At 42.2% G+C, this 26805-nt stretch overlaps 1 long non-coding RNA gene across 1 annotated transcript in view; it reads right to left on the reverse strand.

The window, feature by feature from the left end:
• The window catches only part of LOC125432511, a 120411-nt gene extending 95486 nt beyond the window's left edge, over positions 1–24925 (reverse strand). Inside the window, exon 1 of the long non-coding RNA XR_007244486.1 lies at positions 24517–24925. This is a non-coding gene — a long non-coding RNA (uncharacterized LOC125432511). The remainder of the gene's footprint in view (positions 1–24516) is intronic.
• Between the last annotated feature and the right edge of the window lie 1880 nt (positions 24926–26805).

Consider the following 26805-nt stretch of genomic DNA (forward strand, 5'->3'; position numbering starts at 1 on the left):
TCTAGTGCCAGATTTAGTCCTTGTGTACGATTGCATTTTATGTTTAGCAAAAAGTGTGCTTCTATGAGAAATGGTAGCCAGTTGTGCTGTTCATTTAAAGAGTAAATAAGAATGTTTGTAGTGCCTAGCAATGTAAAAAAGAAAACACCAGAGTTGCAGTGTAATGAGAGGTTGTGTGGCATAATGGACAGTGTGTTGGACTAATGATGGAGATACCCATTGTGAGCCATGGAGCTCACAGGGGGTCTTTGGATCAATCACAGTCTGTTAGCCTAACCTGCTCACAGGGTTGTAGTGAGAGTGAAATGGAGAACAGCAAAACTTTGTACAGTACCCTGAGCTCCTTAGACAGGGAGAATGAATGAATGACTAATTATAGTTAGGCCAGCACAAAAATCGAGACAGTACCAGAAATTTTTACATTAAAAAGTTATTTGCAAAAGAGAAAAGATGTGATACTCAGCACAACCCTATAAATATTGATGCTAACGTAACCCTATTGGATCCAGTGGGATTTACTTGGGAGCAACCTCTTTGCAAGTACCCTGAGCACAAGATGTCCCAGGATGTTGCACAGCACTTAGTATGTAGGATTGCTGCAGCCCTGTGCTTGCTTTGCTCTCCTACTGATTTCTGTAGGATTTACTTTAGCGGAAACATCACAGGCTGGGCTGAAAGGAGAATATGACATAGCAGAAGCTGCTGCCTGTACGATGGGGGTCTATAAAGGTGATTTAATTGTTCATATTACTTGCATTTCATCATCAAAATATTTGTCTTGATGGTGATAGATCCACATCCCATTGGATTGTGGATTGCAAAACCATCTGATGTAAAGCCTACCACAGGTTTTGCATGGTATTCTAAATCTGTGATTTTTCCGAGAACAGCGTGTTCTTATTTTGGGCTTCTTGGACTGGGGGAAAAACTCGCATATATTTCCACAGCCTCACAGACACAAATAAAAGCGCTATTCCATAGTTGTTTCATAGTGCCCTACCCCTTTTTCTCTCTGTACCTATATATGTTATGTAATATTTAGTGATCGTAATAAGAGAAGGGTTACTGTTTTGAAATATAAAAGGCTAATGGGTATGGACAGATCCTAGGTCAGAATTGAAATAAATTTAGTGGTAGAAGAGGCACTTAATGTCTTCTAAAAGAGTGCAAAACCGTGTCCCTTTAATATTGAGTAGATCCTGCAGTTAGGCTGACTTTTGACCTAAAAGTTGAGTCTGCAATTCAGCAGCTTTTAGTCTGAGTACAGAATGATTGAAAACGATGTTTGGACAGCTGGTACAGTCAGAGGCTTTCTCAAAGAAACATAATTTAGTTGAGAAAGTCTTCATTAAAAAATGAAGGAGTAATGGGGAAGGTTGGGACGGGAGAATCATTGTCTTTATAATGTGGAATAACATTCTCCATGAAGTACACTGCATGAAATAAAGTATGAATTTTCTTATGGAATAGGCTAGCTTTTATTTCTCTTTAAATTTTGAGGTCTCGGGAGATATTTTATGCCAAATAGGTATATGCCCTTATGCAATATCTGCCCTTATGCAATATTGTTAAATCCTGGTTTTCATGCAGTTTAGAGTTGCAGGCTAGACTGCCATCTTAAGGACACTTTCCCAGAAATAAATAACATGCGACTTACCTGTCAGTCGGCTGCTAAGGGTTGCTCCCATACTCTCCTCTTCCCCTTCCCTCGCCACCATTGCTAGCTGCCTTATTTGCCCCGCTCTGTGGGCATTCTGAGAATCACCATTTTCAGGATTTGTTATCAAGTACATAATCCTGCAACCTATAAATCTAAGCTTTCCCATAATTTTGTTTTTAAAGTCGTTTTCTGATCCCCATGTCTGTAAAAGATAGGGTTAAAAGGTAGGACCATAATTTAATTGCACCCTGAGCTTAAGTCATCCTTCTAACAGTTGCCATGATTTTCCCTATGCTGTTGGTCATATTTTCTGAATTAAATTTGCCTAGGTCATATTGATTCCTTTTTTGATAGCATTCATTCCAGACGCCCTTTCAATTGTTCTCTTCAGTTTGTCTGTATCCTGAAAGCATCATGGCCCATACTGAGTGCAATTTAAATGATTCCTAGTGAATTTTGAGTAAAAGATCTATGAGGAAAGGAACTATGGAGCCACAGGAAAAGCTCTAAAGTATAAAATGTGTTGGTAAAAAATAGCATCATATCTATTAATAATATCTGAAAATTCTGTTCTGCATGAACATAATCTATCTAGACATGGGTGTAACCTGGCCCAATATCAGAAGAATCAGATTTAAAATGCTGAGTTACAGAAATTAGACAATCACTGAGGTACAAAGTGGAAAACATAATTTTAGCACACACCCCCCCAGTTTAAAGTTCAGGGATATTCAGGGGATTATTCTGTAGTGGAATTCATAAATATTTGTATCAATAAAGGCAGTAAGCTTTAAAAACATCTCATTTTGATTTCATTTTGAAGTATTTCTGACTTATGTAACAACCCATTCTTAGTAAATCCTACCTTTTACCTACAAGGTCAGTCCCAAATAGAAATTGCTGGTTTATTCTCAGTCTGAGCTCCTTGTGAAGGGGGATTGGGTAGGCAGGCAGGCAGGCAGTTATGTTGAGAATAGTTCTCCACAGCCATGTTGTATTATGATACTGACAGATGAACAAAACAAAACAAAAAACCCTTTCAACCCCTCAGATCCCCAGCACAGGTAGCTCCTGTGGCTAAGTGCACATTGTCTAATCTCTTGGTTGTATCTGTCCGTATGTCCCGTCCCGTCCCGTCCCGTCCCGTCCCGTCCCGTCCCCTTCCTTCCTTCCTTCCTAGTTTTTAGAGAAAATGCCCTTGAGGAACTGTACCTGTAGACCTTCTGTCTGGGCACATTTCCTTGGTCCTACATCAAACTGAAAAATGATGGTAAAATATGGATCCTAATTTTGTAAGCAAACGTAATTTATGAAACCAGACAATGTGTTTACTGCTTACGTGGCACAGGTTTTTTAAGCTTGTGGCCAGACATGCAGTTTCCATGGTTTCTGGGCTCCAGTGAATGTGTAAGTGGCTTAACTCTTCTTTTAGAATCTTTTTCCCCCCAAATTCTACTTACTAGGTACGTGTTGCATATGACGCTTCAATTTAGACCACTGCTATTTTTAGCCCTAACGCTTCCATACATGGGTGAACAGTTACAGGAACGTAGTCATGATACAGATTCTCCACTAAATAGTCTAAGTTGTTGCTGGATTTTACCTAAAGTTGCTGGATTTTACCTAAAGTGAAATTTTGAGCTGAGCTGGAGAATTTCTCCTCATTCAAGACATCAGAGGTATTTATGAAGGAAGACCAAAAAGTTTCCATATAATTGATGATCTCATAGAGCTTTTGCACATGCCTTCCAAAATTCAGACATGATGCATGGTTCTTGGTGCTTACATTCTAAAGTGAGATGACCAGGCTCAACTTTATCTACTGTAATTGGGTTCTGAAGTAGAACAAAGGCTGAATTATTCACAGGGAATTTTTTACTTAGAATCACTTGTGAGAATCACTGGCTCCTCGAGAGCTAGTGTGGTATAGTGGTTAGAGTGTCAGTCTAGGACAGTGATGGCGAACCTATGGCACGGGTGCCAGAGGTGGCACTCAGAGCCCTCTCTGTGGGCACGCGTGCACAGAGTTCATCATGTGGGGGGAGGGGAATTGCCCCCCCCATCTAGGTTGGCCTGGGCCGCTGGACTTGATGTGCGTGCACCTCAACGAGCAGGGAGGACTCAGCTGGCGGGCCTGGTGCCTGTGCTCTAGGTGGCTGCTGCCCGGGGGTGGGGGGCAGGCAGCAGAGATGCTAGAGAGGCCCAGAGCGGCACATGTAGGACTTGCTGGAGGCTACAGCAGGCTGGATCTTGCTCGAGGGGGTTATTCAGGTTAAATTGCCGCGTTGGCACTTTGCGATAAATAAGTGGGTTTTGGGTTGCAATTTGGGCACTCGGTCTCGAAAAGGTTTGCCATCACTGGTCTAGGATCTGGAAAGCTCAGATCTGAATCCCACTTTGCCACAGAAGCTTGCTGAGTAACCTTGGGCCAGTCACAGACTCTCAGCCTAAATTACCACACAAGATTGTTATGAGAATGAAATACAGGAGAGCTACATTCTGTTTTCTGTTCCCCTTGGCATACATGGCAGCATGGCACATACGAATTAAATAAATGTTTGTTTCCATTAATCTAGACTGTATGTTAGTTGTTCCATTTTTTTTCTGTCTTTCTGTACTTCTCACCTTTGCCAGCAGGTGGTAATGTTTAGGCCCAGGAATCAAATTAATGTCAGTAGAAGTTCTACACTATTTAACTTGAACTCACTGTTAGACAGGACTCTGTGTCTCACAAATTAACTTAATATCTTCAGATCTTACCTAGAGTAGGACTGCCAACTCTAGTTTAAGAAATGGGGGTGAAACCTGGGGATGGTGGAGTTTAAGGACAGGGGAGGGATCATAGCAGGATATAACACTACACTGTTATATTCTGCTATGATCCCTCCCCTGTCCTTAAACTCCAAAACAGCTACTTTTTCCCTGAGGACTGTTCTTGGTTGTCTGGAGATTAGTTGTAATACTAAGATATCTCCTAGCCTCCAGGAGGTTGGCAACCCTACACCTAGAGCAGTGGTGGCGAACCTATGGCACTCCAGATGTTCATGGACTACAACTCCCATCAGCCCCTGCTGGCAGGGACTGATGGGAATTGTAGTTCATGAATATCTGGAGTGCCATAGGTTCTCCACCACTGACCTAGAGTAACCTATGTCAGTTGTCTGTTGTGGGACTGATAGGAGATGGTACTATTTAGGCATTTCATTCAGTCGTATAAAGATAGTCTGCTTAGAGAAATGAGAGGAGAGCGATTTGAAGCCACCATTAAGTTCTACTATTCCAAGACTAATATTTGTTCTTCCTTGACAAGGTTATTAGAGGGGTTTGTATGGGACTTTCTTGGTCAGTTTCCTAAATGTTTGATGACTGAAGCAGGATCACAACTGACTGTGTATTACAAATACCTCTCTGCTTTGAAGAAACTTATAGTCTTGGAAAAAAAGCCATTGCTAAGCTGAGCTTGGCACAGAAAATACTACTGGATTTCAAAAAGATGATATGAAAGCATTTGTAAGCTGAAGACATTGTGGGCTTGACCCATTATTTCCCAAATTTTCTCAGCAAAAGCATACACCCCCCCCCCTTTATTAAACTGGGAAGTACAAAGAGGTGTATGAACATGTCCTTTTTGTTTGTTTTAGTTTTATACACATTCCTTCTGAGTGTTTTCATCCTGTCTATTGTCTTTACTAGTTTACTCATTTCTTTAGTTTGACACCATTTTAATCCTTTTTATATGCAAAACCAGGTGTGATTTTTTTGTTAGTATTTAATGTGCCATGAAAACTTGTTTTATCTGAGTTAGGGAATGTCACCTGACTGGAAGGATATAAACTCTGGATAGCAACTCTTGCAGAGATACAGCAAGCAGCGTCCTGTGTATATCTCAAATATATATGATTCAGCAATCCAGTCACATACAGTGCAGAGATGGGGTAGAACTGCTACCCCTTTTTAGATGTTGATTAGGAGTTAAGGCTCCAGCAGTGAATTGTTGCAGAGTTGCAACCATCACCCTTCTGTTAGGGAGCACTTATTTTCTCATGGCACATTGATGTATGTAAACATATAGTTTGAGAATTAAAGTGATAGTGTTTAAGGGAAGAAGATCATAAGTGAAACCTCTGCAGAGAACTGACCTCATAGGCCATTTCTGCATGGTCCAAATATCCCAGGATGGGCAAGTGAAATATCCCAGTTTGTGCAAGTTTTCCGCACGATTTCCGGTGCTAAAGTGGGCCTGCCCTGGTGTTGCTCTGCAATATTTCCCTTATCGCGGGATTTTCAAAAATTGCCAAATTAGTGATTCTTTTCAAATATCCTGGGGTGACCTCGCTGCCATGCAAATACCATGGGAGTAGAAACAAGTTATTTTTTCTGCCTTGCCAAGAGGCATTGTACTTGTGGTGTAAATACAAAAGACCTGGGCTCGTGCGGAACAAACTGGAATATTACCTCCCAGTCCTAACTTGCCTTTTGGAAAGAAATGGGCAACCGTGTGGAGGGAGAAACCGGGATAAAATAGACCCGGTTTGTATGATACCAGTTGTAACCCGGTATAATTGTGCGGAAACGGCCATAATGACTAAAAGTATTTAAGATTTTAGTTGGTTCAACAGAGTTACTAATAAGCAGATAATCATCTGGACGTGTTTTCTGCTGTGATTTCCAATTTTGATGTTGAATGATCATCAGTACTGAACAATATCTTCTTAGCAGGATCACTGAGGTGAATCAACAATGGGACTTTCCTAGTATCACTGGTATGAAGACAAGCAGCCTGTTCCAAATACTGCTCCCTGAAACTGTTTCAGTTTGGGGAAATGGTTCAGAAAAGAAAGTTGAAGGCCTTCCTCCATGAAGACAAGCAGCTCATGCCAAAGCCCTGCCATCTCCAAAGGGGTTTGCAGAGATGTGGCATGCCAAAAAAGAGAGAAAAATCACTGACCACACTTAAAGGTCCTTGTGTAGCCCAATGGACTGCCCCACCCTTTTTGCTGACATAAGTCCACACCAGCAAAAGGTGGCATTCCCAGGATGAAAGGCTACAGGAAGCTGAATGAAAGTGGCTCCACCCTTAGGAACTGCTGGGCCAAAGGAGTGCTGTCACCATAGAAGCGTTGGTGCCTGGGCATCACGCACTCCCGTGACTGCCAGCATTGGCATAAGTGCCCCAACACTGGCATGGATGCCATTTACACTGTCTGAGGTGTCATTTAAGCTCATGCAGGAGTCACACCACATCCTGAGCCCTTTTGTCCCTCCTCCTCCCCAGATTGCACTGTAACTAGCATAGACATCAACCTGCATGAAACTAGTATTTATTCCAGTGTTGGACCAATTTTGACCATGCAAATAACTTCTGTGGATTATCCGAATGCTACTGATATTGATCACATTTGTGATGGTCTCTGTCCCTACCTTTCCACTTAGGCAATAGCTTAGACATTCAGAGGAACTCTGTTCTAAGTCACTGTGTGAAACCAGGTTGCTCTGGATCTGAATTTTCATTCAGATTAAGTTGTTACTGTTGTACGACACATTATTTCTCCCACATTATTAAATGGATCCCCACACAGTCACATGTGAGTTGTAGGTTCTGCTCAGTTCTTGTCTATGTGATGCCCAGTTAGAATCAGGACCATGGTGCCCCTGGAAAAGGAGCTCCAGCCTTACCCCTGCACCTTTTTCCTACCCTGAAACAATATTGGGGGGGGGGGGAGTGTTATTGGACTTGTGGGTTTCTCAAGGGAACAAGTGAGTTTCCCAAATATTGCTCTTTGTAACTGTTTCACTTTGGGGAAATGGCACAGGAAAGAAGGTTGAAGACGTTCCTATATACCCTATGCTCCTGATCCTAATAGGGAACCACATGTAGGAGAAGCTCGAGAAGAAATAGCATCCCATGTGTGATTGTGTTATACCCAATGTAGACTAGAGACCCCAGACCCAAGCTGCGTACTTTTTTCACTGGACAGTTGTGAAAATAGAGGAGATAACCAAGATGATCATAAGAAGAGCTCTGCTGGATCTGGACGCTAGTCCATCTAGTCCAGCATGCTGTCACACACAGTGGCCACACAGTTCCTCTGAAGGTCCAACAGCAGGGCTTGAACAGACAGCATCAGCTTTCTGCACCATATGAGTAGAACCAAAATATGCAAGTCTTGCTCTCCCAGTATGCAGTGTAATTATTGTAAGAGTCACATATTTCATCAAAACAAATCCAAATAATATTGAAGACATCAGTGAAATGCTGCATCCATTTAACAGCAGCAGAATAAACATTTTAAAAAAATTCAGACAGATTGAAGGCCATTGTAACCAAATAAAAACTACTCTTAGGGGAATGCTTGCCACTTAAGTTGACAATAGATGCATAGCCATTAACCAGACCCTATAGTGGAAATAACAGTCCTCCTGAAATCAGCAGCCACCAAGAAGACAGTGAATGTCCAAGCAATAATTTCCTTCTAAAAGTACAAGAATTTCCCTAAATGGACACTGGCTATTCATGAGCTTCATCTAAAAACATGCCTTAATCTAGCAAAAACATATATGCATGTTTGTAAACTAGCCTTCTGTTTGCATTATGGATATACATTAGGATGAACATCCATTTCCAAAGTTTAATTTTTTTTAAATAAAGCAGGGCATTTCAAGATCCAAGGTGACACCAGAAAGAAAGGTTTTTCTTCCCTTCTCAGTCTTTATGCTCTTTTGTCCTGGGTAACATCACTAGTTAAGTCTGATTGCCTAGTCTGAGCAGCCTGCAGACTAAATTTTCATCCACCACAACTGGGGAAAAGGAATGTTTTTAAGTACAGGAACTCTGATGCAAGGGTGTCATCAGCAAAGGACTGGGTATTTACACAAGCCTAGAGAAACAAGAGCTCCAACTTGGCCGGGTTTTTTTCCACTCAAGAGGACTAGAAGCTTGCTTTCTTACAAAAACAGAGATTATCCTTCTGTTCTAACAAGACTGTCGTTTATAAGTGACGATGCGAAGAGGCTAGAATTTGATTACAAACACGATGGACCCTTCCGCACAGGCAAAATAATGCGTTTTCAAACCACTTTCACAACTGTTTGCAAGTGGATTTTGCTATTCCGCACAGCTTCAAAGAGCACTGAAAGCAGTTTGAAAGTGCATTATTCTGCATGTGTGGAACGAGCCCACGTTTCTGGCTGTATGTCATCCATAGTGTATGAACTAGACGTTGCTCAAAGTCAGTGTTCACAATTCTCTGAATTGTGCACCTGTAATTTTTCTTAAGCGTTGCAATGCAGGATGCTGGAACGAGGCTCTGTGTTTGCATGTTCCCCCCACAAGCTGTTCCGTACCCGTGGAAGGCGTTTTGTGGAGAAGGTTTTGCTGAAATTGGGAGGGTGTGACTTAAGGGCACATTCAAACATGTAACCACCACTGCTTCACCTGTAGGCAGACGAGGTCCAGCATGAGAAAAGATTTACCCTGATTTTCAACAGATTTCTAGTTTAGCCTGGAACAGAATGAGTAAACACTACGTTGGGTGTGACACAACCCAAGGGCAACTGAATTATAGAACGAAGAATATCTGATGCCAAGCTGATTTAACAGCATGATGGGCATGAAAAACATGAATGGAATTATTAAGCAAGCAAATTTGGTTATTCACCAGAAGGTATACTTTGAGACCGTGTTTGTGAGGCAGAGTCTGTGTTGTTTTTAAAACCATGTGCTTTGCAGACAGTGTATAAAACTTGCACAAACCAATTAGCAGAAGTGGTGCATGTATGCTTGGGGTGGGAGGGATTTTGCACCTGGTGTAGGAAAGAGTGAAGAGGGGAAAGGTCAGTGTTTGGCATGAAGGCTTTGCCTACACAGACTGCATTCAGTGAAAAGTCCAGACATCCCCTGCCGTGTCAACTTACAGCTCTGAGGGTCTTTTCTTTTCACAACATAGTAATCCATAAACACAACTCAAGTCACCAACAGTACTTTAACTCTCCTTCAAAAATAGTTCCCTACCTCTCTCTTCATAAGGATCAGAATATTTAGCCAGGTAAAACAAATCAATCAATCAGAATAAAGTTTTAGGAATTGCTTTATCTTTCTACAGTTATTGTCAATCTGTACATTCTCCCCACCCCCATATCTGAACTAAATTTTAGCTCAGACGTTACATTTTGGGGAGGAGAGAAATCCACTGCAAAAGAATCACAATTAACAGTTTTATTCAAAAGCCAATGTGTCTATTTAAAAACCAGTGTGTAGTCTCCACTTTCTACTTATTCGGACACATTATTTAACAAAATGAGAAAATATTTGGGGAGGTGGGGCAGTTCCTAACCTTTTTCCCTTGGAAAGACTCCCCTGTCTTAAATACCTGGATGGCAAGTGTACCTGCACTGCCAATAACCATTACAGGCCTCAGAAAATAAATAAATAAACAATGAAAGAAAGAAAGAAAGAAAGAAAGAAAGAAAGAAAGAAAGAAAGAAAGAAAGAAAGAAAGAAAGAAAGAAAGAAAGAAAGAAAGAAAGAAAGAAAGAAAGAAAGAAAGCCCAACCCTGTATACAACCCAGACCCAACCAGAACATGAAAACAAATCACCAAAATTGCCATCATCTAAACTTGCCACTCGGCGATCAGACCTTCCCCTGCCCCACCCCCACCCAGCAGCCCAACCTACAATAAGTAGCATTTTTCCAAAGTATCATAATATGTTAAATATAACAATATGTAATATAATATTATCCAAATTATAATAATATATTATTAATATTCAATAAAATTTGAAGGGGAAAAGCAAAACAAAAAAACAAAAAAAATCTGCAGTCTGTCTTTACTAAGCAGTTTCTTCAGATTAGGCACTATAGTTGCAATCAGAGCCCAATGGCTAGAGCAGGTAGACTTCTGCAAGGTGTGGGGATACTTCCCCTGACTCTGCTGACAGTTTCATTTGTACCCTGTAGGCCACCTTGCTAGACTGTGGCCAAATACCTTCATGTCTTCTTATCATCACTTTTGTACAGCTGAGGGACCAGTTCCAGTGCTAAAGCAGTCTGATGCCTTGTTGCTCAATTTAGAATGGGAAACTGAGCCACATCACAACTGTGTCAGCAACTCTGTCTTTTTGTGGATTGCTGGCAGCTGATGTTCCACAAAGCACACCACTGCAGCTGTGTTTGTCCCACCCCAAACATACCAGCATGTAAAGAGGAACAAAGGGGAAATGGCTACTGTACTATTTTCTCAAGGCATTTTTATATAACCCAAAAGCCAACAAAGAGGTCCTAAGCAATGTGCAAGCAGTGGTTAACAAAAACTGCTCAGTGGACAGAATAAAGCTTTTCTTGTCTTGTGCAGGGCACCATTGTGTTAGAACAGAAATGGAAAAAGCCCCCTCCCCCCGCTTCAGTCCCACGTATGTGAGTCAGAAAGCAATTTTCTGTCACCACAAAATGGCAGGCTGACACACAAGTGTTATTTAGACTTCAGACTCTGTGCAGCCACTAAATGTCTGTTGAGAATCTAGATGTTTCTTTTACTTATCCAGAGCAAAAAAAAATTTTTTGGAGGAAAGAACGAGTTGGTTTCTCAGCTCGACTTAGTGTAGTCATTATTTTCCAAGGTAACTTAAAAGGATGCAAAAGAGTTACATGTGTGCCTGAATTTCAAATGGCAGACTTCCCTCAGTTACAGTCAATGGTAAGCACATGTTTATGTAGAGGGCCTATATCTTTAAGGGATCTTGGAGAGTGCAGTGCACCTCTAAACATTCTGTGGTCCCAGGCCCATTATACCTTCTAGAGCAGGGACGTCAAACATGCCAGTCCCGGCAACTCCCACTAGCCAAAGTAGCCATGCTCCCAGTGCTGCTCTGGGCAGGCAAGGGCACTGTGGGGTCATCAGTCCTGGCAGGCACAACTTCCCCACTCCCCCCCCCCCTTGATCTGCAGGTTCGCCAGTCCAGACAGGCACCTCCCCCTGGCCCCAGTCTGGGCTGGCGAGCCCGCTGTGGGCTTGCCAGCTGAAGCCACCTCCCTGCCAGTGCTGATCTGGGCTGACACACCTGCTGGGGAAATGGCAAGACTGATGAGTCGTTGCCCTTGACTGGCGGTTGCATTGTGCCTGCAGGCTGGGAACATTGTGCACGTACTGTGAAGTTCTCTTTGGCCATGGAGTGTGCTAGAATATGGAGCAGTAGCTTTTGTAACGACTGTTAGGAATGGTGACCCCATCTCCTTTTGCAAGTTACCCCTCAGTCAGTTTAAACTTACCTGCCCATTTCTCTTGCCTGCTGAAAATTGCTGTACATCATATTTTTATAATAGGGACACACTTAACTATTTAATGACATAAAGTGTAACATAAATAGGTCCATTCTGCACAGGCCGAGAAACATGGGTATAGGACACTATATAACCCGTTTTTTGAGGGGGAGACTTTGAACTGCCCCCCCAAACAAGTCTGTCCAGTTTTATTTCCCCCACCCCAGTTTTTTGAAAATCACTAAACAGGTGATCCTATTGAAAAATCCCGAGTTGGCGCCACTCCCAAGCGAACGGCCAGGCAGGAGGCGCTTTATTTCCCTCCCTTCCACCCCATCCTCCAAGGTGAGGGAGAAGCCGCCCACCACTGCCCAACCATTGCAGATAGGCCCCTTTTCCTTTTTAAAAAAAACCAATTTCGTGGCTTGCAGCTGCATAGTTATGCAGGTGCAGCCAGTCATTTTGTGGAACATCAGTATGGCTGTAGGGGTTCATTTCAGTCTGCCGGTGTAGCTATGCCTATGTTCCAGGACAATTTAAAAAAAGAGAAGCGTCTCCGTGTGAAGGCGCAACAGCAGCCCAGATTGTTGCTGTGGCCTTGAATCAATGTCTGCACAGGACATGTGAACAGGGAAATAGGAAAACGGATTCCTTTATCATGACTGCAACCCGTCATACATTTGCTGTGCAGAAGGGGCCATAGGTTTCTTTCCCCCATCTGTGCCAAACGGCTGTTGCTCCAATGGGTATGCTTCATTGCCAGAAGTGAATCTGCCCTGAATTTCAGCTCTGGACAGTGGACAATTTTTGAGTTAATCATAATTATAAACAAATGAGGTTCTGTATCAACAAGCATTTCTAGGGTTCCTTTGGGCGAGGCAGAAACTCTGAATAGGGCAATTGTGCCGAACTTCTAAATGAAGGCGTTGGTGTTGTGGGAGCCAATATGGTTTATCATATGAGAAGTTTAAAGGAAGGTTTACCCTGGAATGCTGCTTTTCTGATGCAGGTATTATAGAGAAGCGAAGGAAAGCAAAAATGACGAGAGTGAAATAGTTTCCCATAATCAGTAACCAGAGTCAGTGAGGAATGCTTGGTAATCACCGAGTGCTTTAAGATATAGCTGAACTAAGTAGTATTTTATTCAGATTTAGGCCAGCAGAAAAAAGCAGACTAACTTATTAAAATTCAGTTTTAATTAACTTAGAACAATACCCAAATAAATTAAAAGTCAGATTTAAAAAATGATATCTGTTACAGAACCAGCGTCATTTTCTGGTAAGTATAAGTTTTACCATGCTGTTCATTAGGCAGAAATGCAATTATGCAGTGAAGAATGAACTGTGTAGCAGACCTTGTGCCGGTTTATTTCAAAATCTTGTAGCTTTGTGGGCCTGCCTGGTAAGCCCAAGGCTGGGAGAGGGGCACACTCACTCACATTCTCACTTCACTATTTGCTATGAATCAATGCCAGCTGCATTTCCAAGGCTTCCGTTCTCCCTCTTTGTTTACAAGGGTTAATTCTGCTGCACTTTCGTTGACAAATATGGTCTGAAGTGTCTCTCGGAAGTGTGGCACGTGCACCCCATCTACAACTTCTGCTCTGGTTTAATTGGTATCACATGCTCTCCTTTACCATGGCCAGAGCTGAAACTTGGAAAAAAAAACATGACATACCTCACCTCTGTTTACAGATGAACGAAAAGTCTAAGAAAAGAAATCAAAACTGAGACAAACCACAACTCTTTGCAAACTGTGGTCCTTTTCACACCAACTTGTACAATATGGGTGTGTTAGGCCAAATGATTACATCTCCAAAATTCATTACTATGGTCCCTGAATCATACACGACATTGGAAAGATATGCCTTCTTGACATTTGGTGAAGATGATGTACCCAACTTCACCTAGAACCAGTGGCCTTTTATCCAGAATGGTGTTTCTGCAGATGACAGGATTTCTTCTCACAGAGCACGATCCCTCTCTCCAATATCCTGAAATGCCTCTCCAAATCCTAGGGCATCGCTGTTCCGCATCCAAGCCTTGTACTGGGGTTAAAAAGTGTGAATTGGCCCATTCATTCTAACGTGCAAGATTAGATTATGGCTTCTAAAACTGTCAAACTGATTACAGCTTTCATGCTATGTATTAATTCTTTTTATGCCTCTGCTGATTTTTTTTCCTAATGGCATATTTGTAGCAATTAAAGACATAGCCAGCCTTCTTGCTCTGCTCACATTTCTCTATCAAACCTTCAAGTATGCAAGAAGTACACAACAATTGCAATTCCGCTTGTGCAGAAGTAATGCATTTTTCATGCAGTATGCACAACTACAAAATGCAGAAAACTGTCAAGGTCATATGCCACCCAAGTGGCCACTTGAAACCATAATGTGTTTAAAGGGTGCAAGTGAAGCACTGTATAATCCAAGGGATGCACTACATGACTCCTTTCAGTGACACAGAGCATTCCAGAGCATGTCTTTCAGATTGTTTAGGGCAACCACTTACAACAATAGAATAGCTTAGGTCATCCCTGAAAAAATGAATCAGCCATTGTGCATGTTTTTCTAATAGAAGGCCTGAAATGGTAAAGATTCAGGAGGCTTCAATGAGAGGTGAGACAGTGAATTAAATGGTTACTGGATGCAGCTGAAATAATAATGAAATTCAGGTAGCAATTCTAAAGTAAACATGGTCATTAAAAAAATTCAGAGCTCAACAACATCCTTTATGACTCCTTGCCACCAGGTATGGTATTACCGATGAGCTAGGTTCTCCAAATGATAGACAGGTTCACATAAAACAGGGGTCCCCAAACTTTTTAAACAGGGGGCCAGTTCACTGTCCCTCAGACTGTTGGAGGGCCGGACTAAAAAAAACTATGAACAAATTCCTATGCACAAATGATTGTAGAATGTTTGATTTCACCTTTCAGCCTTTCTGTCATGGTCTATTTTTAGAACAGTGACCAAAGTACGTCAAGTACAGGGTGGGCTCCAAATATTGTTGGGGAGGCTGTGGAATACCTTCCGCTGTTAAAAAAAAGCAGAACTTTCCCAATGAGGCATTCCATCTAACCCAGGATCAGGTATCTTCCTGGGTTCTTTCCTCCCTAGCAGCCAGCGAGCGATTCTCCAGCCTGGCTGATGCCAATGGGAGTGAGGCGGAACAGAAAGCCTGAGAGCAACACATGGAGTAGCCGAGAGGGAAGGGCGGAGCAGGCGTTGCCACATGTAAGGTTTCCAACTCTGGGTCAGAAAATGCATGGAGATTTGGGGGTGCAACCATGTAACTTCAATCAACGGCTGTTGGGGCCAGTTCCTCCTCTCCCTCGAGCCCCCACTGCACATGAATGGAGCCATCGCTGCCATGCCTGGCGGGCCGGATAAATGCCTTCAGGGGGCCACATTTGGCCCCCGGGCCGTAGTTTGGGGACCCCTGACATAAAACATGAATTAATTCATTGAAGATATGAATTTTATTGGTCACAAGAAACCACCAAGAACCTATTGCATCTCAGGGAAACCTTATTATAGGAGACATTGGAGTAGGTCAGTATTTTTTCAGAAATAAGACGCTTTCCATATTGATTCATCTATTGAGGAACCCATGCACAGCTGATCTGCACCATTTTTTTACAGTACATACTGGATTTATGTAGTGATTGTCCAAATCTGTTAGACTTCACACCTACAGCATGCACAGCCTCAGATACATCCAAGGCAGTTGTGTAGTGCAGATTAATAGTGGTGGGCCCACTGACTTTTTCAGAGAACCACCCACCATGACTGATCTTCTTTCTCACTGAGCAATCCCCAATAAGCTTATGAGGTACATGGCCTGAAAACACTGAGACATGATGGTTAGATCCTCCTCCTTTACTGTTTGTCAATGTGCTAGGAACCCATCGCTAATTGTGGCTTCCTGACACAGGTACTTGCCATGAAATTTGTGCACATGCACTTTGATTGCCATTTATGAATGCCTGAGTAGAGGCAGTGAAGGGAATGTTCTGATACAGATACTTCTGAGCTTGTTTAATGTGCACAATACTACTGTGCGATATGAATACTAAACTTTGTACCTGGTGATCAGAACATGCATGAACGTCTTATTTTCCTTTTAAGAAGTACTGTGTGCACATCCATTTTAAGCTGTTTTAGAATTCTTGCAATTTATCCTGAAGCAAATATCCTGTCAAAACAGTTTGCTTCTAAATTAAAGAGGTGGAGGATATATTGTTTGGGGGTACAAGTCAGCCCAAAATTAAGTTCTGTTGAGCTTCAGTGGGAACATTAAGCACATATTTAAATCTTGACTGTTGAAATCAGTGGGATTTAAATATATTTAAATTTGGCTGGAATGTGCTCATGGTTTTAATACCAGGTACTTATCAAATACTGACGTTTTAATAACTCATCTTTAAGTCCATTTTTTGATGACAGTCTTTGCTCAGCAACTCTTTCAAAATAACTGCTGCACTGTAGATATTAGTCGTGCCTAGAATGTGTCTGTAGGTTATTGCAAGGTACAGCTAGAAAGTGCTAGATGTGTTACCTCGGCACACTGCTATCCTCATACAGTTATAAATGACCTATCTCAGACACTTCCCTGCCAGCACACTCGCCCTTCAGTTAGCCGTGGCAAGTAATCAAGCATGTTATAAGTTATTCTCTTCCTTGCTAGAGCAACCAGGCAATAAGAACTTTTTTTCCTGTGCGAGGGATGACACAACCTCTTTTGAAGTTGCTCAAAGGAGGAGGACTCCTACTACATCTTCTCCCCCCCCCCCACTCCCACTCTTAAAAACAGTTAGCATAGCAATTCCATTCCAACTCATATAAATCAAATATTCCCAATTATTTCATCTCTGGCTAGCAAGGGTGTAAGACAAAGGCGAGATTGATGTAGTGAGTCTCACAATGCCTCTACTGATTTCTCCACTGGCCTTTCCTCTGCACATGGTCAATTAGAATTGAAAATCCTGTGCTGATTTCATTCACTGGAATTTTTAAGCAGGTCAGGAAGAAAGATGTTATTGAAAGGAAAACTCTCATCTAAATAAGAAAAGAGCACGTGGCCATCTGGTTCTGTTCTACCGTACAGAAAGTCATTGAATCTCAGACATCGTCGTGATTTTTTTTTACAGTTTGCCAAAGAATCAAAGAGAATATGTTTACAGTCGGGTTCCCCTGAACATTTTGTATGTTTAATCTGGAAAAATGCAGCTTGCAACTCTTTTCCTATCTGTGTATGCACGAGTTCTTTTCCCCACGTTGCTTACTGTGTGTGATTTTGTTCTTTTGGAGGAGTCAAACACAGGCTTGCTGAAGGCAGTGGGAACACAAGCAGTCCTTTTTAACAATCTAAAAATGGCTCTGAGATATTTCTGCTCACACCCACTAAGGGTGTCTTAAGCATATTTCCCATGGCAAAGATGTCTGTGTGCAAAACAGCCTGGAAGCTGGGTGATTGTATCATGGGCACAATTTACCCTACATAGGTACTCCCAGGAAGCTGGACATCCGCACCCCAATCCATACCACTTTCAATTTTGTCAAGGGAAATCTGGTATCAAAAGGGAGGTATTTGTTCTGATCGATCTGTATCTTTTCCCACCATTTGTTCTCCTTCTCCTTCTGAGTTACTGGAACTTCACCAAACACTGGAAGTAAATTTGTTCCCTTTTTGCCTGTGCCTGTTTGTTAATGGTTTTGAGAAGAAGGAAAACCTCGGGATACTTCATGGCCGTACTTTACACTGCTGCATGTCTCTTTGTTTCTGCTGGCTTTCTTGGCTGGCACTGGTGATGGTACATGGCTGCAACTGCACAAATCCAGCAGTTATTTATGGGGTTTTAGGAGAAGGAAGTGCAGATGTACAGGAAATATATGAAGGATAACAAAACTGAACTAAAATTAAACAGTGATATTAGTCCAAGTGTACTTTCACTTTGTGAATCTATCTCTGTTGCATAGTTTGGTCTTGACATTTTAAAATAATTTACTCATTTATGACAATATTGTTTATCCTTTTTTATCATCGCGAGCCCCCTTCTTATCTTTTATACAACTCAGTTTTGTACTTGCCAGTTTGATTCCATCCCCCTGATGGAAGTTAATTTGGGCACCATGGTTAGGAAGTCTAATGTTTTTATTGAAATATTTATAGTTTTAATTTTAATTCTTTTTATATGTACGCTATTTGTTGCTGTATATTGGCATTGATGTAAGCCACCTGAGCCCAATGTGCTGGAAGAGGGTAGGGTACAAATAAAAATTTCATTTCATTTCATGTATTCATTCAGCAATAGAAGCACCAGTGGAGAAGAAGGGTTTCTTTATCCTTTCCCCTCTGGCCATTTTTCCATTAATTCCCCTGTTTTGTTTTGTCCCACATATATAAAAAAGAATAACCCACGTCCTTTCCTCTGTGACAATAGGGAAGCAACTCTGGAGGCAATTTTTTGAAACAAAACTGCTGGACAGGAAATTGGTTAAAACCCCTCCTTCCATTCCCCTACCTCTTGTACCAGTCTTCTGTTTTCGACAGCAACCTCCCTGGTTAATTTTTTTAAGGAAAAGCAGTGTTGCAAGGGCATCGTATGCAGCTGAATATCACATGTGCTTGGGCACTAACTTTTGGGCTCACACATTCTTGTAGTCATCTTCCCACCAATGTTAGGTATAGGAAACAATACTGTAGTTCAGAGTCTGAGAATTCTGAACATAAAAAAAGAACTAAGTACATAATCAAATATCTGGTCAAATCAAGCCCCACCAGATACCACTGCTCTACCACGCCAACAGATCTGTCATCAATCAGCGAGGAACCCCATGTTTGCAAGAAGGAAAGAAGCGATCTCCATTCTGACTTCCACTAGGCAAGAGGCAGAGATACAAGCTCACCATGGGTGATTCAGCTGCAAACACACTCAGACAGCCACTGCAGTACCAAAGCCTTGCAATAAGCTGTGGATATTTAAGGATTCCTGCTCTAATGATTTTGCACTTCCTGTTTTGTAGCTGCTGTCCCCAGTATCTTTAAACATATCTAATGCTTTCGTATATTTCCTATTATTTTTCTTCCAGCTAGATGCAAAACATAAGTGTCCCCAAGATGGTATTAATACCAAATTTCTTTAGAGTTGGCTGTTCCAATCAATTCTTACTGACTCTCTTGAAATCCTGGACTAAGGGGAAGGAGGGGGTGAATGAATGTATGGTTTCAGATCGCTGACAGCGGTGGCAGTGCTGGAAGTAAGAAATGGTTGCATCAGGGGGGTATCAGAAATGCGTGGCTTCCTACATAGTGCATCTTGACCCATTTGTAAGATCTTGGGAGCAATCAAGATGGTGCCAGTCTTATGTATTTTGTTTTTGAGAGGGGTTCTCCTTCAAGCATAGACTTGGATGGTGTACTGTGATGAATACATTTCTTGGGGCGGGGGTATAGAGGAAGGAGTTGTGATAATAGAAGTGGACTATCAGCAGTGACTTGCTAATGTGCCCCCCCCCAATGTCCACTGAGAATAATTGGAGAAGGAGAAATATGATGGGTGTATGATATCCAGAGCCCCCGGCGGCTGTGGCTGGTGATGCTGCAACACCATCCTGCCACCTCTAGAGGGTTTTCTGATGGAGCAGAGAGGCAGAAAAAGCCCAACCGCCCCCCCCCCACCACAGGAAAGCCTTCTGTAGGGTTTAATGGACTACATACCACCTGGGCCATGGTGCAACTAGTGACAAACCCGGGGTGGAAACTGCCCCTCCCTGCCCCCTTAAGCTGGCATCCAGTCAGGATGTCAGTGCAGCTCCATGTTTGGTTGCCAGCACCTTTGCCCCTTCTGCCAGTGCAGGTGCCACTTGCTCTGGCGGAGGGGGCAAAGCCATCAGTGCAGCCCTGTGTCACCCCATCAAGAGGATTTGTACCACCCCCTGGATTGGACCATAAGAGTGGATTCAGACTTTCTGTTTCCCCCGCACACATGGGTGTGTGCAGCAGCCAACATTTTAATGTATAAAGAAGAACTGTGTGTTCAATAAACATGGCAGAGGCATATAGAAGGGAGATACATGCAGCTGCATTGCCGTTCTTTGGAAGTGGCTTTCAAGAGGCTCATATCTGCTTTTATGCTAGCTGCTGCATGGGAACCCATGCTTGAACAGCAGATGAGTTTGCTTGGTCTGAAGGAAGGACAGTAAAAGATAGTAGAAGTCTCTATGGGAAATGTGGTTGGGGAAAACTGTGTGCACACAGGTACACAGCACAGTACAAAAATTATATACTGAACTCTGAATCCTTTTGCAGGTAACGGAAGCACGTCTTAAAAGTTATTTATAAAATAATAGGTCTATATTTCATATGCCCTTAAACATTCTTAGCATTTTTGTATTCCTGAATTAAAAGTCCACATTTGTGCCAGTTTAGTAAGAAGCAGCACTTTTGTCCAAGTTAGTGTGCTTAGGATTGCAAACATCAGAATAACTTTATTCAAAATAACGCCATTGAGTTGGATCCTCGAGTTCATTTCTGCTAAGGCTTGTTGTGGAAGGAACTTTGCTCCTTCCGAGCCCTTAGTGAAAGAGAGTCCTAGGTCTGTATATTATATGTTCTGACTATATTCAACTAGTTACATGCATCCACTGCTAACTTTAGTTAAGGATGCTTATCCTCATCTGCATCAAAAGCAGCATCCGGCTAATTCCATAGGGCTTGGATAGACGCTGTGGTGCAACTGTAAATGGGCAGCCAGATGTGAACGGATGATCATACTGGTTGCACTGCACATGTGCAGGTCAGCTTTTACATGCCAGTCTCCTTGCTAGATGATATATGTTCTAGAGCAGGGGTAGGGAACCTGCGGCTCTCCAGATGTTCAGGAACTACAATTCCCACCAGCCCCTACCAGCATGGCCAATTGGCCATGCTGACAGAGGCTGATGGGAATTGTAGTTCCTGTTTATCTGGAAGAAAACACAGCAGGACTATTCCTAGAAAAGAATGCATGGCTTCCTTGCTATCTAGTGATTAGAGACTTTCAGTTTTGTATTTTGGTGTCCTTCATGGATGGCATATTTTCAGGACTGCTTAAGCGACACTGTTATTTTGTCTTATGGGAATCTTCCACGGGAACATGTTTTGAAAGACTTGCATTGAATCACGTCAGTTACCATTTTTGTTTATACATGCATGGTGATGAATGTCTGGTAGATTGCTGGTAGGCAATTTATACTTCAACAAACATCCTTTAAAGACAGAAGTTTAAGTCATGTGTGATTGTGAAGTCATTCAGTTTCAAAGATGCATATTAATATCTGTGAGAAACCATGCGTCCACTTGCTAATTGTAAGGGAAAAATAGTTCTGTGACTGCTAGCAATTCCCTATTTGCTTGAATAAAAGCAATTAAAGCAGGTTAAGAAGTAATTATGCTGGACCAATGACAGTGATTATGAAAACAGCGGGGGCTCCTGGAACGTGTGTGCACACTTTAGAACAGCCATGTAAACTTGCAAACCGATCACTTGCGCTAACACTACTAGCGTCAATGAAAATTTAATATCATGGGGGAGTGAAGAGTTTCTTTTCTATTGGCACAGTGAGCATTTTCAGACCTGTGCGCCATTGTACATTGCAATACCGATGGACAACATTCTAACGCCAGTCAAAGAGATCACACACCATATTGGAAAACATGCCAGTAGGTGGCCCTTTGCCATATATGTGGAGACATGGTTTCCAAAACATTTTTGGGAGAAGGTTATTTCACTTTTACTCCATTTTAAGTGCCTTAAGACAATGAATTTTAAGCACGGTGTTTGAACCACCATTGTGAAACATTAAATGGGAACGCGACATAATTTGCAACATCAACTTAAAATACCAAGCATAATTATAACCATTCTGCATTTATAAAATGTTGGGATGATTTTCTGCCCTTCTTCATAGCAATGGTTTTTCTTTCTATAACTGTTGTAAACACATTTTTGTACAACTCTACTAGCTGCTGTGCTCTGGTAGATGTGTAGGATATGAAACTGGGTTTGAGCAAGGAAGTTACAAATTATCCATGAGAAGTTATACTAATTGCATAAAAATTCTTTTTTAACTTCCCAGAAAATTTGACAGGTTTGGCACATGCAAACCCTCCTGAAATTTTGCTGGCTTTACCAAAAGTTTGTTAAGTTCCCTAGAAATACTTCCAGATTGTTAGTTCCTAGCCTTTTTTGGTATGGTGACCCACAAGTCTAAATGTACTTGGTATGGTGACCCACTTTTTAAAAAAGAACATTCACAAATCAGTAAGCCTGCAACCTACTTTCACAGACCTTGTGACTCACTTTTGGGTTCGGACCAGGAGTTGCAAAACACTTCTATAGATAGCTCACCTTGGAAGACCCCTCCCAAATTTGCTTGGAATTTTGGTTTCAGTAAGATGTTGTTCAAAAGACTCTATGTCTTTACTAGTCTGCCTTGAGCCTACCAACATCAAAATAATGTGCAACTCATTGGGTAGAAGCAAGAAACATTTTGCCCAGAAGTCCAACTTTACAAAAATGCCGATGTATCACCAAGGAGTGTTTGCCCCAAACTGTGCACCAACACCTCTGTACTGAAAAATAAGTTCTACTCTGCACAACAGTACATGCCTGTGTGCAAACTTGGACATGCATACTGCCTTTCTGTGTGGTGCATGTTCTCTGTGGACATTGTCACCAACCTGACACGCTGTGTGGAAAGGCAGTGGCAGATGAAATCTTAAAAGTTATTAGCTAAGAAATATGTTCTGAGGATGAAGCAGCGCATGCACGCAGATGGCAGATGTGTGCAGCAGAACTCCTTGCTCACAGATCTGGGAGAAATGCACGTGCTAAAACAGGTCGCAGCCCAGCTAGAGAAAGGGGATATTGTTTGGCCGGGCCTTGCTACAGTATGGTGAAGGCTTCCACCCTTCATCTGCATGCAGTTGGAGAATCAGCTTGCTGTGCCTTGCGTGCAGGCTCCTTGATTGGAGAAGAGGGGAGGCAGGGGGGGAACCTGGCTGGATTCCAGACAGGCTGGAGTAAGCGCTCTGTTGATCATTATGTCTGGCCTTCAGGTGTCTCAACTCACAGTGGGCGGTGGTTGGGGGAGGTGTAGATAACAGAGCGGCAGACAAAGAAGAGGAGAAGTAGACTATTGCTTTTTAAAGAAAGATTATGAGATAATTTATGTCAAACCCTCCTATTGAAAAAATGCATTCCTCGGCTTCAGTTCCCAACAACCACAGCAAGCAAAGCTCTGCTCACAAAGATTTATTTCAAGCTGTAATTAGGACCGTCTGGGAGTCTCTTCTGCATTTTCTTTTATGGAAATCCATATTTGTGCAAGTTTCTTTTCTTTTTTTCAAAAAAGGGACAAGCTCGCAACAGTTCTTCGGCTTGCACTTTCTTGCAGACCCTGCCTTAGCTGAGCCTGAATCAGGTTTCTATTGTCCTCACCCTCCCTCCCTCCCGCCTCCTCCCCCCACTACCCCCCCCCCAAGCGAGTTTCAGAATGCAACTTTCTCATAAAGGATTGCATTTTTCAACTCAGATGCCTGGCGAGGATTCTTTATGAGAGCATAAGCTGTAAATCAAAGTGTGTTACTGCGTTTCGAGACTCTTGAATTCATTTGCTTTTCTAGCAAGAAGGGGTGAAGGGGGGGGGGACCCACCCTGGGCTTTGTCTGTTGCTTCTGCCGGGGAACTCATAAATCTTACGCAGCAAAGCAACTTAGATCTCTCCTGATCGGGTATGGAAAGCGTCTGTAAGGCTCCTTATTGAATGTCTTCTTATTCCTGCCCTTCTCTCCTTCTGATCATATGCTACGAAGAGTTTCACACCCCTTTCCTTTAAGGCGTGGGGAATCTGAGCAAATTCGAAATCAAAGGCAAGGGTTCCAAGATGCAGAAAACACCCTCTTTCCCCAGACTGAATTATTCAAGCACTTATTCAACAATACCCAAGAAATGTATTTTACGTACAAGTATATTTAATTCTCCACAAGAATACTAAAGGAAAAAGAGATCCTGCTTCAGCACATTGTTGTGGGGATAGGGGGTGTTTACCCCAAAGTGTCTTTCCTGCGCCCCCCCCCCCCTACAGCTAATTATAATAACTGTCAGATGTCTGTAAAGTGTGGCATGTCCTTACCAGCTGAGTTGGCAAAGTTTGTCTTTGTGCCTCCCCCACCCCTTGCAGGCTACAGACCAGACCTGGTTAGACACAGAATACCAATAAAAAACAAATGACACGCATGCCGAGAGTCTCCCCCCCCCCTCCATTTTTCTTTATGAACAAAGCAGGACCCTGCCTATGATAAAAAGCAGCCAGCGTGGCTTTGCAGACATCGCCCCAAGGGATCACTCTGGGTTTTTTTAGTTGGGTGTTTTATTGAAATGCACAGGAAATATTCCGGCAAGGCATGAGCGGCGTCCGAAAGAATGTGCAACCTGCCCAGAAGGAATGGGAAGGGGCAGCAGCGGGAGACAGGGGGGGCTGGAAACATTTTGACACATGGAGAAGGCAAAACTGCCTTTCTCCCACCGGTTCATAATAAAGCAAAAGTACTCACTCGTTTCCTGCTGCCGTTTCTGAGCAAGTCACTCCGTCCTCCTCTCCAGCTGCGCGTCTGGCGTGAGAATACCAAAGAAGAATTCCAGAGGGTTTGTGTTTTTTTTTTCAATTTAATTTTATTTCAATTTCGGATGCCGGGAGAAACGACGGCAAAGTCTTCGCAAAGTCACTCGGAAGTCAGTCACTGGCGCGCAGGCATCATCCCCAGTTGCGGGCTGTTTCTCGCTTGCAGTTCTGAATTGAAGAACTAAAATACTGCCCATGTGAAAGACAGGGGGAAACACAGTCATGTGAGGCTCAGGATGCTTCTCCATTGGCTGGGAAAGCATAACTTGGGCATCCTTGCTTTTTTTCATCATGAGATAAGAGTTGAAGCGGAGGGAGAGAGTCTGCTTCCTCCTAGTGAGACCCTGTGTGGAAGAATGACTGTAGGATTTTACAGTGGCTGGATTAGTAGAGCCAGAGGCTCTGAGCATGAAGTCATTCTTTGACTGCCATGGGTGGGTGGAGATTGAAAGCTGAGCTGCTCCCCCCCCCCAGCACACACATACATACATGTATTTATATGTAGATAGATATAGTGTGTGTATGTTTGTGTACATATACAGTGCAAGGGTGGGAAATCTATATCTACAGATATAGATTTTCCTTCCCTACACTGTATATGTACACAAACATACAGATATAGAGATCTACAGATATAGATTTCCCTTTCCAGCACTGTATATGTACACAAACGCAGATATAGATATCTACAGATACAGATTTCCCTTCCCCGCACTGTATATGTACACAAACATAATTACACTCTTTGTGTGCTTTCCACCCTGTATTTAGGGAATGTTTCCAATTGACTTTGGAAATAAAGGAGAGAGACAGATTCTAGGCTTCTGTTCAGGGTTCACTTAAGGATTTGGGGTTTTTGATCAACACCATATTGCAGGCAGAGGATTTTGTCTTTGGGATCCAACCTTTTTCTCTGGGAACATCTTTTGTATGTTTGATAGCCTGTTGTTCAAAAGGAATACAGTTGCATAAATTGCTTGTCAAATATCTTTTAAATAACTGTGTTTTGTTTGTCACAAAATTATGATTCAGTTCCAAATAAATGGGAAACATTTCTCAGCCGCTTCATATACAAATGTAAGCTTTCGACAAACCTATTTGTTTTTTTTACTAAAGAAATAATTTGATTTTATCTTATTTGTGATCTTCGAACATTATTGTAACATCTTCATAACATAGAATTTGGCTTTGCTTTAAGTGTATTTTGTATACCAAACGCTGGCATTTCGGCTGTTTCAACTATTAGAACTCCAGCCCAAATTGGTACATGGATTAATAGAAAGCGATAAAACAAATATAGACTTTCCCCCAATATTTTTTTGCACTTGGGCAAACCCAGCATAATGATACTGTTTCTGACCTGTATTTGATGTTTCTAATATGCTGAATGGTAGTTTTTGTTAATGTTGTTGAAATTGTTGGGGTTATACATGCTTTTTGGGACAGTAACTTGGAATCTGGTTTTTTTTTCTTATTTATGTATGGCCACCTTTCTGTAGTTTTCCTATGTAAAGAAAGGGCTTGGCCCCTCTTTATTATCACAATTCTGTTAACGTAGGCGAAACAGCCTTGTCTTGCATGATTTTCAGAAGAGCCACAGCATTCCTGATGATTTTGTATCATCTAGCTAGACACCATCCCTTTCATGGAGTCACAAGGGGAACAATGTTAGGTTAAATATAGACTGACAATGCATGTAAAATGGACTATATCCAGTTCAACTTCCTTCTTGCTCTGTCGAACTCGAAAGCCTATGGTTGAGTAAATGCCAGTTAAATCCACAAGGGACTCTCTTGACAATAGTGTTATCCTTAATGAAGAGCAAACATTGTGTAAAACATTAAAATGGGTTGATTGCCATTATGAAGTATTTATGAAGAAGATTAATGAGAGCAAAGAAGGGTATTCAATTCTGGTTCAACGCGCTTATGCAGGTATCAGTGGTAGTTCAAAAGGGAGCATGTGCAGGTATGAGCCCTTCAGATTAACCTTTACTTTAAAAAAAAAAACCAGTGTCACATTTAGGCTGGGAGAGAGAAAGAGAGAGACAGGCAGGCAGGCGGGCAGGCAGGCTGGCTATGAAGATCTTTCTGTCATATAAATGAGACTTGACGCTACATTGGAAAATGGTAGAGGAAGAGTTTTTATACACCTAGGCTGATTCCGCATGGGCCAAAAACAGCAGTGTGAAAACGATGTGAAAATGGTGTAAAAGGGTTTA

This window comes from Sphaerodactylus townsendi, linkage group LG05 (assembly GCF_021028975.2).
Source record: "Sphaerodactylus townsendi isolate TG3544 linkage group LG05, MPM_Stown_v2.3, whole genome shotgun sequence".
Classification (NCBI taxonomy): Eukaryota; Metazoa; Chordata; class Lepidosauria; order Squamata; family Sphaerodactylidae; genus Sphaerodactylus; species Sphaerodactylus townsendi.